Here is a 12,917-nt window from a genome sequence, read left to right as displayed (position 1 = left end):
GTTGCAGAACAATTAAATCACTACTTTGTTCATGCAGGTTCTAACTTAGCATCAAAAATAGAAAACACAAAAGTTAAATTCGAATCTTTTTTAAATTCTAATAATACCAATGCAATGGACAATAATGAACTTACGGAAAGAGAACTGTTAGATGCAATGTTTTTGTTAAAACTTAAAAAAAGTTTAGGATATGATGATATTAGTAGTCGTGTCATTATAAAATCAATAAAATATATAACTAATCCAATATTGCACATTTTTAATCTATCTTTAAAACAAGGCATTTGTCCTGAAAATTTAAAATTGCAAAAGTTGTACCAATTTTTAAATCTGGTGATGTTTCAAACGTTGTAAACTATCTTTGCATTGATAATTCTATTATAAAAAGAGAGCATTCTTAGGAGTATTTATAAACGAAAATCTTTCATGGCGTGAACACATAAGTATAATAGAAAACAAATTATCAAAAAATATTGGCTTATTATATATAACTAAAATTTTTAGACCAAAAATGTTTAAAAAACATATACTTTTCTTTTATTCACAGCTACCTTAATTATGGAAAGCTTGGTGCAGCACCAACGCAACCAAGATAAAAAAACTACTCAGTAGACAAAAACATGCTATACAAATTATTTCAAACTTAACAGTTTAACGCCCTCAAAAGGTTTATTTAATAAGCTAAATATACTCAATGTTTATTAACTAAACATTTATCAGATACTTAATTTTATGTATAAAATTGATAATAAAATGACACCTCTAATATTTGATACCTTTTTTAACAAAATAAATCATGTTTACTCTACTAGATTTTCAAATCAAAACTACATTCAACCCAAAACCTATTATACGGTTACCAAATTCTCTATTGCAAATAGAGGACCCAAGTTTTGGAATTCTAAATTTAATAACAACATTAAAACTACTGCTTCTTTTCACAAATTTAAAAAAAAAAACTTAAACAAAAACTTCTTACTACTGACAATGAATTAAGTTATTTCTAATTTTTTTTTTTTAATTTACTTTTATCTTCTTTTTTATTATTTTCTGGATTTTATTTTATTTTTTTATCTTTTTAATTTCCTTATGCGAACAAGCCACCTGGTTTGCTTTTTTCTGTTCTTGATATTATTAACTTAAACAGTGTAAAAAATAACTCTTAATCCTACTAATAATTATTGAATTACAATCAACAAATTTTTTCAATGAATAGTTCTTTTTATAACTTTATTTCAAATCAGCTCTTATATATAATTTTGTTTTGTTTTTTGTACACCTTGAGGTTTTTATTGTCTTTTATTAAATTGTGTCATATTTTTTTGCTTTTTTTGTTAGGATGTCAACTACGGGGCTTAGTGATAAGACTATTTTTGTCTTCTTTTTGCCCCGGCCATGTAATTACTTATTTATACATTTTGGTATTGTAGCATTTTTAAACGGTGAAATGTATACATAAAAAATAATAAAGTGCTACACTTTTTAGCTATTAGCTACATTATATTTTTCTATGCAATTTTTGAATAAAAAATTTCCAAAAATTATCTAAATTTTTATGCTTTTAAAAATCAACATTTCACTGACACTACTTGATAAAAAAAAGTTCAACATTTTTGCACAGAATTTTTGCACAAAATTCCATAAAACTTCTGAAAAACGGATTCAACAACTGATTCAATAAACGTGTTTGGTATTTTTTAATTCTTGAAATAGTACACGTTAATGTACTAAAGTCTTTTAATTTTTTGTTATTATTATTTGATTTTTAAATAATTATTTCTTTTCTTTTTTTTATTATTAATAATACGATTCATAACATTTTTTATTCAACTTTTAAAAACGCGCGCTCGCCAAATGTTTTTTTTTTTAACTTTAGTTTTAGGTACCACTAGAAGTGTGTCCAGAGCTCGCTTCAAACCCGGGATCTCTTGCTTCTAAAGTAAGCACTCCAACCAGTGCGCCACGGCACTTTTAAGATCAGTAAATTAAGTTGAGCATATCTCTGTCTATTCTAAGCATGTATATAGGGTTTCAAAGCATGCAAACGGGGTCCATATTTTGAAAATCCTATACGGGCTAATTAAAGATAAACATAAATGTGAGCAACCTGATTTTGAAAAAGAGGAGTGCGTGCATTTGTTATAATTTGAATTAAACAAAAACAAAACCTGTCAAAAATGTCAAAAATGCCATTTTTGTCAAACATTTATTTTGATGATATGCTTCAGGTCCGAAAGCATAAAAAATCAGCATTTTATTTTTGACTATCTGTCCAAACCCGAACCTCTAATAGATTTAAGTACACTCACTGAGCCTATTCCTATTTAAACCAGTCAATATATGTACACTCTGATTTTTCTATCGCATTTTGCACATTAAAAATCAAAACAAAAGTTATTTGAAGAGTACAAGTTTTTTAAAGTGAAGATGTGAAAAAAGTTTAGTAATTTGCTTTTCTAACGGTTTCCTCTCTTAGAATAAAAAATGCATATAATTGTTTAAAAAATTATCAAACCAATGATATAAACAGTGGAATAACTCTTACCACACCGCACCTCTAAAATGGAAAGCTAAGGGTAGAGTGTTTGAAACAAAGAAAAATTGCATACATACAAATTCATATTGAATGCACAGTTTCACGAGTAAGTTCATATAAAACACAGTTTAGCTGAATATTGCTGCTTACCTGGACAAAGTAAAGGGTTTTGTGTTCTATAATTAGTTTTTGCTTTGTTTAACTTGCATTAAACAAAGCAACAAACTTTCAAATAATTTAATAAACTAATGGTGATATTTCATTTAATTTTTGGAATTAATTTTGATAAATTTTTTTATTGAAGACATGCCTCTTCAAATGGAAAATTGTTTTAACAGAAACTTTTTTTACTACAATAAATATCCTTTTTTATTTGCTTGAAATGTCAATATGTAACTGCACAGATCTTTGCAGATTTTTCTGCACATATTTTAAAAATCTTTGCAGAAAAATCTGCAAAGATTTTTAAAATATAGTATTACTGTTAATTATATTCGACCTTTCTTCCTTACACTTTCCAATTATTTTCCTTTGGAAAGTCATTAAAAAAAGTTATTTAATTCTTGTTAATTTTATCAATTTTTGACCACCCAGATCTTATTAAGACCGACAACTATTATTTCTACTCTACTATTCCTCTTTTTCGCCCCTACTATTTGTTAAATGCGCTGGCTTGATTACGCAAAAACGTTTATCCATTAGGGTTATGACTTTTTGACTTTTTTTAAAAAAAAAAAATTTCCTTTGTCATAAATCGATAAACTTTTGATAGAAAACATTGAAAACATGTTCAATTCCTCTAGGTTGTAAAAAAAGGTCACCCCGCAGTTAAAATAACGAATTGTCATTTATTTAATCTTGTTACTGCTACTACTAATACGTGTGGCTTTGCTGAAAATAATTTAAAACTTGTATAGATTAGAAGTATTTAAAACTTTAGAAAATTTTGGAAAATTCCAGAATATTTTAGACGACTTCAGAATATTTTGGAACAATTTAGAACATTCTGGAATAATTAAGAATATTCTAGAGCAATTTAGAATATTCTAGAACAATTTAGAATATTCTACAACAATTTAGACTGGGTATATATAGCCGCTTATCTAATTTTATAGTTATTAAAGAAGCAACACGTGGCAACGTAGAAGCCTAGCGATAGTAGCACTCAGAAGAACAAGGATGTCTGGACCAATAATCTGATAAAATTTGAAGACTCTCATAAAAGAAGAATGGTCCCTTTGTAAGAATATTCACAGAAAGAAAAGTGCAGAATGCCTCTCCAAAAGCAAATTTATCAGACGCTACCATTTCCTTGGACCAAAAATCAAAGGGAGAAAGAAGCGAATAGCGGAAATTTCCAAAGAAGTCACCGAATTGTGGAAGAATAAACTAAATTTTCCTCGTGTATCTGAACAAGTTATACAAGCAAAGCTTGATAAAGGAGGACAAGCAATTCTACCATCACCAAGTGGAAAGCAAAGGAACAGTGGAATACTCTACAAGCGACCAGTAAAGAAACAATACATTCCTCTAAAAGACAAAAACTCTCTAATAGGTCATCCAACATCTTACTATCCTGTTTTTAGTGATTCTGACTGAGAGTGACGACAATGAATATGAAAACAATGAAGAAGAAGAAGATAAGACCACTCCCACACCAAGCAGAAAACATCATAAAAGCCAAATTGCAGTCAACTTGGTGATCTACACAAGAGTATCAACAAACAAAGCTGCTAACATATGCAAGCAATTAGCTTGTGAAGGTATTAACATCCCAACTCCATGTCAATCAGCTAATAACAAGTCAACAATCAAAGAGGCAATCAAGCTGAAAAAGAAATGATTGAAAAGTTGCATATGGGAAGTTGGTCCTTACGCTTTGATGGCAAGCACATCAATGGAATAATCGATTATATATTGGTCGTCCTTAAAAATGAAAGAAGAGAAATCAAATTGGATGTCCTGGGCTTGGTAGATTGTAGAAGAAAAACTATTGCTCAGGGAATTTCTAAAGTCCTCGATGAATTTCACCGACGGAATTCAATTTAGATGATTGTTGCAGATACCACCAACGTTAATACTGGAAAAAATAATGGTGTTGTTGTAATATTACAACGAATGTTTACAGAGAAGAGCATCAACAAACCTCAGTTTATCAGTTGTCAACACCATGTATTAGATAGAACCCTCCGTTTTGTGATGGATGAAGAACTTGGAAGTAAAACGTAATTGCCAAACATCAAATATCCATTTGTACCTTTACTGTTAAAGTAGTACGAACAACTAAAAACACTGTTTGATAACAGAATAGAATTAATTCTCGAAACATCAAGCTGGAGAGATGATATGAAATTTTTATTTCATCTCACTCGAGCGTTCCGATTTTTTGATGAAAAGGGACATTTTTCATTGATCAGGTTTCAGAAATTACAAAACATCAGCAATGCGAGGTGGAATTCCAGAGTTATACTAGCGATCCTGGCCTTCATTTTAATTCCTTCAACAAGGACAGTTGTGCGGATGTCAATTTATATCGTATTGCTGGGCTGACCATTGGTTTATAAATCAACTGTACAACGAAAACAACTTTAATAATTTGGCTGAGGTACTGAATCCATACAAAACTCTTTGAAAAATTACTGGAAGCGAGAGCCATCCATACTACAGATCCTCAGAAGTAATCAATGTGCAGAGCGTGCAATCAAAGTGATGAAAGAAATGTATTCATCATGCAAAAATAGACAAGACAAATTGCACCTTCTATTCTTTCTATGCAAAAAGCAAGAGCAAGAGCAAGGTCAATGGTCTGAGTCATTGTTGGATTGAAAATTCATTATCTATTTTAAATACATTTGAATACATAGTAGTAGGGGAGATGGGGGCGCATTGATCGCCGGGGCAGTATGATCTTTTGGCTTTTACTCGTTCATTTTTGCCTTACTAGAAGTGAGGTTGCAATTTAATTAAACATTATGCTTCCCTAATTGATTATTGGTAATATTTTTTCATAAGGTTATCAGCGTCAAAAAAAATAAAGAAAATATTGTTTTTCATCATAAAAAGTGATTTTTTTAAATCGTACTATAATTCAAATATATTTTTATTTAGATGTCTGTATGGGTTAACAACAATTTTATTTTAAATTTGTAAGTGTTAGGTGTATAATATAATATATAATTTTTATTTGGCTGCAATTTATACAGTAGATATTGCTATCAATATGTTACCTATACCTATTGGGGTACATTGATCTTTGACTATGCGGGGCCCATTGATCGGAGGATCAAAGTGCCCCATAGAAGACGAAGTGCCCCGTGTTTTTGTTTATAAGCAATACAGTTAAACGAATAGAATTGTATTTATAATTTAAAAAAAAACTATATATAAACAAACAATAGCTTTTAGTATTTCATTTTTTAAATCTACTTATGTTATAAGCTAGTAATAATAATACTATTATTTTATTATATCAAAAGAATAATATTTAACATAATAATTAAAAAATATTTAACATAATATTATTATGTTAAATATTAGCATTTATTAAAAACATATGTTTTTATTGATATATTTTTTTACAGATCTTAAAATGGTTAGAAATAGAATTAAAAAAACAAATAAAGTTGCTATACCAAGTGAAACAATGAAAGTAGCTGTTAATAAAGTTTTAGAAGGAACACAACTGATTGTTGTAGCACGTCAGTTTAACATAGATAGAATGACTTTAAAAAGATATTGTCGTAAAAAAAGGCTTAATCCAAATGAAGCTTTCAAGCCTAACTACAACAATAGACAAGTTTTTACAGCAGAAGATGAAAAAAGTTTATCAAGCTATTTACTAATTGCATCAAAAATGAACTATGGCCTTTCAACTAGGTCAACGCGATTATTGGCATATGAATTTGTTTTAAAAAACAATAAGATATGCCCATCATCATGGATCAAAAATAAAATTGCAGGCATTGATTGGTTGCAAGGTTTTATGAAAAGACAACCAGAGTTGTCTCTACGAACACCTGAAGCAACGAGCTTCGCTCGATCAACAGCTTTTAACAAACACACTGTAAGAGAGTTTTTTCAAAATCTTAAAACGGTAAGAAATCGATATAAATATAATCCTAACTGTATAAATAATGTTGATGAAACTGGTTTAACAACCGTTCAAAAGCCGGTAAAGGTTTTAGCTGGTAGAGGAAGCAAACAAGTTGGAAGAATCACATCTGCAGAACGAGGAAAATTGGTAACTGCATGTTGTGCCTCTAATGCTATTGGAAATTCCATTCCTCCATTATTTATTTTTCCTAGGGTAAAGTTTCATGATTACATGATTAAGGAAGGACCTCCTGGATGTGTGGGATTTGCAAATCCTTCTGGTTGGATGAACTCAGAAATTTTCATAGAATGGATTAAACATTTTGTTAAATATTCAAACTGTTCTCAGGAATCTCCAGTTTTGTTACTTCTCGACAGTCATGAAAGTCATATTTCTGTTAAAGGCTTGGAGCTTGCAATTCAACACGGAATTACAATGATAAGTTTTCCTCCCCATTGCATCCATAAATTGCAGCCATTAGATAGAACTGTTTTTGGACCATTGAAAAGGTTTTACAATTCTGCATGTGATAATTGGATGGTTTCAAACCCAAGACCAATGACCATTTATGATATTGTTTCAATAGTTCGAGAACCGTATACAAAAGCTTTCTCACCATCTAATATACAGACAGGATTTAGAGTAGCTGGCATTGAGCCATTCAATTCTGAAATTTTCAAAGATGACGAATATTTACCATCATCAGTTACAGATAGAGCTGCTCCAGATACAGTTACTATCACTCCTGTCAACAACATGGAATCTGAAATGATACCAGCACATGTTAATCACATAGAGTCTGAAATAACTATAGTAAATATCGAAACAAGTACTTTAAACAAAGTGTCAACAAGTGTTGCTTCTATAATCTCACCTGAGGTTTTAAAACCTTACCCAAAAGCATCTGCCAGAAAAAAAAATGTTAAAAGTAGGCAGTTAAAAACAAGGATCTTGACTGATACTCCTGTCAGAAATGAAATTCGTTTGTCAAAAGAAAAGAAAATTTTGAAGCAAACCAAAAATCAACAAAAAGTCTCCACAAAAGATAAGAAAGAAACTAAGAATTACTTGCTTAGGAATAAAAAACAATGTAAACCAAAAGCTGCTTCACAACTTGACTTTCACAAATGATGAAATATTCTTAATCAAAATATTGTACTTTTCACAAGTTTTGTAAACTTAAAAGTTGTATTCTTATTTCAGTCTTTATATTTCAGTTCTTATAAATTTCAAGTTGTTGTAAAGTTTTAAACGTATATAAAGCGGGTAGCTTATAGCTGCTGTGATTTATACATTTTTTAATTAAAAATTAGATTAGTGGGTTTAACTGCTATATTTAAAAAATAATTTAAAAATTTAGATGTATTATATGTTATACAATATTACCCTTTGACTAAATTATTTACAAGATTTAGTTATAGAAGTGTTAAACGTTTAGATAATATTACGCATATAAGATCAATGTGCCCCAAGTCGGAGATCATAGTACCCCATAGTTTCGGGTACATTGATCTTTTGAGAGGGTTGTTTAAAAATTAAAATTATTCATGTCTATCATTTTTTTAAATCAAAATATTTATATATTCCAAAAGCCAGATAGTTCTACACAGAGGCGTAGAAAGAATTTTTTGGGTTTGGAGAAAGGTAACTTCCAGACATGGAGCAAACTCCAAACATTTATATGCTTATACTTATGTCAAATAATGAGGGTTTGCAAAAAATTGCGATGATTGGAGTCTGGAAACAAAAAAGCCCTAAAATTTTCGCCCCCCCCCCCCTGCCCCAAACGTGAGAGCAACAAGTTGATGAAGTATTTTTCGTATTATTCTTATCTAGACTTATATTCATCGATAAATTTTAGATTTCATTTTAAAATATTTTAGCGTTCAAAAATTATGACTATATAAAGTTTAAGCCCCCCTCAATTTGAGGGGGTTGCAAATTTTATATGGTAATAATTTTTAAACGCTAATAGATAATACTATGAAACTTAAAATTTATCGATGAATGTAAGTCTAGTTAAGAATAGTACAAAAAATACTTCATCAACTTGTTGCTCTCACGTTTGGGGCAGGGGGGGGGCAAAAATTTTGGGGCTTTTTTGTTCCCAGCCTCCAATCATCGCAATTTTTTGCAAACCCTCATTATTTGACATAAGTATAAACATATAAATGTTTGAAGTTTGCTCTATGTCTGGAAGTTACCTATCTCGAACACCAAAAAATTCTTTCTACGCCTCTGGTTCTACATGTGTTTCGTAGTTAATAAGTTTTTACATCTCTTTCAGGTTCTGCGCAATTTTCAAAACACTGCTACGGCGATCAATGCGCCCCCATCTCCCCTACTTATGTCAAAATCGATTTTTCAATGGCGGGGTGAACTTTTTTCAAAAAATATGCAAACAATAGTTCATTTCGGGCTTTTTAGGTAAAAGTTTATCAAACTAAAGTACAGGAGCATGGGGTTGAAAAAATGTTATAACCCTATTATACATAAGTATCTCTATTATGCTTTGAACTGAACTTTTTGCGCATTTATAACGGAACAATGTGACTCACCCTATCGAAAAAATCATAACGGACCTTTACGATTTTGGAACAAAAAAAAAAAAACTTTGATAACTATAAACACTTTCTAAATTATAAGTTTTAATTTAATGGGATTGGTATCTGAAATTTTTTTTGTTCCAAATTCTTATGGGATCCTATAGGACTTTTTCACTAGTGCAGTTAAGCTAACTGGTTTATTCTTAATTTTAAAAAATAAATATACTTATTACCGTTGATGACTTAATAGTTTTTTTTTAAATTATTTACTTAAATAGAATTTATTTTATTTTAAAGAGTTCGCATTTTAACGCCAATGCAAAAAAAAAAAAAAAATTAGAAAATGAACAAAGGCTGGTATTTTTAAAATAGAAGCATTTTTTTTCTTTCTTTTTACTATTTTCTAAATCGTATGCAAAGTAAATATATTTCAGACGCCAAATGAACTGCGATCTCACTTCCTATAATTTATTCGAGCAATAGAATATAATAATGAAATTTCTTTTTAATGCGTTTAAGGAAATTTATTAAATTATCCTTGGTCTTAGGTGATTATTTTACACGCCAAAAACGCTAGTGATCTCACAAGATAAATCTTTACTGAGAGAAATAAACTTTTACAGAAAGGAAGCTTTCCTAAGTCCTATTTTATTAAGTTAATTTGGAAAAGAATCATCAGGTTTCCCAATGTTAGCTGGTGCGGTTCGAAAGTATTGCACTATACCAGCATCTTCTGTCTTAGTAGAATCTACTTTTAGTGAAGCAGACATTATTCAAAGAAAAGAAAGAAGTAGCCTTTCATCAAAACACTTAAGATTTACTTAATTATTTTTTAAGAGTGCAAAAAGACGCCCTTTACATAATCAACTATTTGTAAAAAGAAATCTTATAAATAAAGAAAATTAAAAAAAAAATCATTTAACTTTCTTTTGACTTTCCATTGGGATATGAGTAGAAAGTGTAGGGAAGTAAGGTCAACTATTAGGTTTTTACGAGACATTAAATTATAAATTTAATGTCTTGTAAAAACCTAAAGAACATGATTAATTTTGAAATACTTTCCTCTCTCCGGAAATTGGAAATAGATTTAATTTAATCCAATCCACTTCCCGGAAAGTTGGAAATTTTTTTTTGCCTTTAAACTATATAAATAAAGTATATAAACTATAAGTATAAACTTAAAGTATATAAAATAAAGTATATAAACTTTAAACTATACAAATAAACTATATAAATAAAGTATAGTTAAATAAACATTTTCAAATATAAATACATTTAATTTGCAAACACTTCCCAATTCAGAGGAAACTACTTTCCGAAACTGGTTAGAAAGCGAAATCGAACAGCCCAACTTAAAATACAAAATCTTTGATTCACATGGAACGTGTAAAATAAAAACGGCGCACCCGAAACTGTTTAATTCTTTATAATCAACAAGTTTCTATTATGATGCAGCAACAAGCTTGCAACGTTTACAGTTGTAGGCTCGTTAATTACACTTTGCATAGAGTACTTCTCTAGTATACTGGTACAAAAGCATGTTTAGTTTGTATGATTCATAAACCAGCAACAATGCATTTTTCAAGAAACACAATTTAAAGATCTTTTCACATTTAATTTAACATATACATTATTTCCTTCCATTTTTTAAATTAATGACAAATAAAATTCCATTATCAAGATAATCTTATAATCTTAAATATTTTGATAATCTTAAAATATTTTGAGCAGGCCCGGCGGACGGCAGGTACAATGAGTGATTTTCACCCAGTTGTCAAGGCTTCGAAGACGCCAAATTTTCACAAATACTTATTTTTTTCCTGAGAGTATAAAAATGTATAAATTTATAAGAATAGTTATATAAAAATTGATATACTTATTTTATATAGATTAAGTTATGATTAAATTATGATAAAAACTTTAATATCTCAAAAAAACTTTATATAAACTTTATTAAATTTATTATTTATAAAATTAAGTTTATATAACTGTTAAACCGTTAAGGGATATGATGGGAAAGCCACATCAATGCTGCAAAAACTCTTAGGTTAGAAATGCCAACAATTTATGAAGCACTAAAAGATGGGGCTAAGAACGCTTACAAAACAGACGTAGAAATCACACCAGAGCCCGACTGCTTTAAAAATAAGAAGCTTTGATTTTTTTTGTTCAAGTAGTAAGAGTAAGAAAAAGCAAGGGCTTCTTTGACTAACCTGAACAAAATTTGGAAGAAAAAACCTGAAAAAACAAACCTAAACAAAACTGGGAAAAAACATGAACTAAAAGGAAAAATATAAACAGTTTAATAAAATATTTAAATGTGTTACTATTGCACATTCTATTGCAATACTATTGCAATAAAAGATTTAATGCTTTTAATGCATCTTTTGCACCTTTTATCTATTTTTTTTTAAGCCTTTTGTTCAATATTAAAAAGTTCTTACAACAGATGTTTTAAAATCTTATCAAAATCTATGCATTGGAAAGTAAACTAGCATACAAAGGAAAAAAGGATATTTCTAGCGAAGAATTAAGTTTTAAACTAACCTTCTTTCTCCTTGTTTTACTAAAAACTTGAATCTTGAAAATGCTTTAAAATACTTATACGCGAACAATTTGAATGTAATCTATTCAAATGCATCTATCGCTAACAGGCCCGATTTACACATGTCCAGAATAGGCAGCCTCTGCGAGGCCAGATCCTCTGAAGCACAAAAGGTTCCACTAAGTAAACAAAAAGCTTCAAAACGTCGAAATTGATTTGAAAGTGGCGAATAAACACTATAGCTTCTATTACTATTTTCGGACAGAAGGTTAAATCAAGTTTTAAAAAATTTGAAAAAGAAGCTATGATAATACTGGGCACCCAAAAGTACTCGGTTGACTAGAAATAAAAAAGAGCGCGCAAACGCCAAAAAATAACAGCAACAAAAAACAACAAAAGACAAACTGACGTTTATTAAGGAATCAGACTTCACTTGGAGAGGACTTTTAGCTGAACTTGAAAGGTTAAGGCAAGTTTAAGTTCAACTTTTCTCTCCTTTTAAATTCCTCGTCCGTCTTCTAACTATGGGTTTTTTTGCAACCACATTACGCGCCCAAAAACTTTTATAAATCTACCTAAGCGATGCACACATTCATTTTTCAAATGAATGTTTGCATCTCATTTTCTTTGCTCCAACTTTGATTAAAAGGGGTACTGGTGAAACCAGAAAACCAAATCATATGAATTTTCTTTTGATTATTCAATAAAAAAACCTGATTCTACATTCCCTAGTTTCAATATTGTTCTGAAGACGTTTCTCTATGCTACTTTTAAAAATTATTCAGGAGGAAGTTCTTTTTAAACTTTAAAAAAGATGAAAAATCGCTGTAGGTCAGAAACGCCTGTACGCTATAGGCGTTCTTCATATTGAAAATATTAAAAAAAAAAATCATTATAGAAGGTGTGACTGATCATTTCGCTGATTAAAATACCCGCCACAAGACTAAAAAAAAGTAATTTACTTAATAATGTAATTATAAAACCTAGATAAAAGTTTTGTAATATTTAGAGATATCTATGTTTCGTTTTACACTACTGATTTGTTAAATATACGTAAAATGCAAAAATTTGGTTGTCTCTTTTTCCTATGATTAATTTATTATAATCACATTTACTTGTTAGTTTTTGGCTTAATGCAGTAATATTAATTAAGTAAGCTATATGTTAAAAAAATAGCGTTAAAGTACAAATTTTTTT

At 29.6% G+C, this 12,917-nt stretch overlaps 1 protein-coding gene across 2 annotated transcripts in view; it reads right to left on the bottom strand.

Annotated features, from left to right (window-relative positions):
• The window catches only part of LOC100213157 (sodium/potassium-transporting ATPase subunit alpha-like), a 156,692-nt gene that overhangs the window by 124,601 nt on the left and 19,174 nt on the right, over positions 1-12,917 (bottom strand). The window lies entirely within an intron of this gene.

The sequence above is a fragment of the Hydra vulgaris genome, chromosome 03 (assembly GCF_038396675.1).
Source record: "Hydra vulgaris chromosome 03, alternate assembly HydraT2T_AEP".
Taxonomy (NCBI): Eukaryota; Metazoa; Cnidaria; class Hydrozoa; order Anthoathecata; family Hydridae; genus Hydra; species Hydra vulgaris.
Note: the sequence above shows the minus strand (reverse complement) of the source record. Positions and strands in the feature narration are given on the sequence as shown.